Raw genomic sequence first — 1,205 nt, 5'->3', positions numbered from 1 at the left:
TAGCCCGTCAGGCTCCTCTGTCCATGGTGATTCTCAATACAAGAATATTGGAATGGGCTGACATTTCCTTCTCCAGTGGATCTTTCCAACCCAGGGATCGAACTCCCGTCTCTTATTTCTTCTGCATTGGCAGGAGAGTTCTTTACCATTAGCACTACCTAGAAAGACCCTTAAGAGTTTATATTTGGGTATAAATATTATTCAAAATGTAAGATAATGGTTGATATTTCAGCAATATGATTTAAGATGGTTATTGGGTAACTTGCTTGCTGTGAAAATAATAACTATCTTAACCAAAGGCTCTTTGGAGCTATTTGTCAGGGCAGCCACCAAAGAAAGCCTGTTAGTGAAGGAGCTGTTCCTCCCAGCCTTGAGGAGCAAACCAGTTCCTTGGGGTCCTCTGGTTGCCAAAGCGAAGCTCACTCCAGTCTGCATTCTTGTGCTCCATCTCTTGCCTGGAGTGATGGGAAAATGCAACGTTTGCTCCCCCACTGGCCTGGGAATATTTCTTCCCTTTACCATGAATCTAGGCATGACAGGAGGGAGCGATAATGCATGTTTTTGTTTTACTCTCACCTGTGAACTTCTATTTTCTGAGTAAAAGGGCATTCTACTTTTAGTTGGATTTTTAAAATCTACCTTTAACTAACCAACATGACATAGACTGAATCACCTCAGTGTTATCCCAGCTCTATTGGCTTCTGTCTTAATTTAAAATTGTAATACTTTATTCATCGTGAATATTTTTGCATTAGTTTTGATTTTTTCTGAAATATGGCATTAAAGTATTATTTCTCTTGATTATGGAGTGACTCCCTTCAATTTTGTACCTGAGATGAATACCCTGCTCACCCCACCCCTAGTCCAGATCCTGACCTGAATGACTGTGTAGAGCAGAGCCCATCTACCAACCACATTGAACTGGGTGTAATAAATGTTCATTGTGCTATAACAACTGAAGTCATTTACCTTAACTAATATAATTTATTAATTTATGTGATTAATTTCCTGGATATCCAGCAGATGTTTCTTAAACTTATCCTTAATTTAACAAAGACTTCTATTTTTATAATATCCAAAACTTGTCTTGTGGCTAATTCAGGAGACATGCTGATAATTAGCTTCTATTATCATTTTGGAATCCATTAAAGACCTTATATCATTGGTTCTGCTCAGAATAGTCTCCCAGATCTGATACTCCTCCA

Source organism: Ovis canadensis, chromosome 1 (assembly GCF_042477335.2).
Source record: "Ovis canadensis isolate MfBH-ARS-UI-01 breed Bighorn chromosome 1, ARS-UI_OviCan_v2, whole genome shotgun sequence".
Taxonomy (NCBI): domain Eukaryota; kingdom Metazoa; phylum Chordata; class Mammalia; order Artiodactyla; family Bovidae; genus Ovis; species Ovis canadensis.
This window is presented reverse-complemented; position numbering follows the sequence as displayed.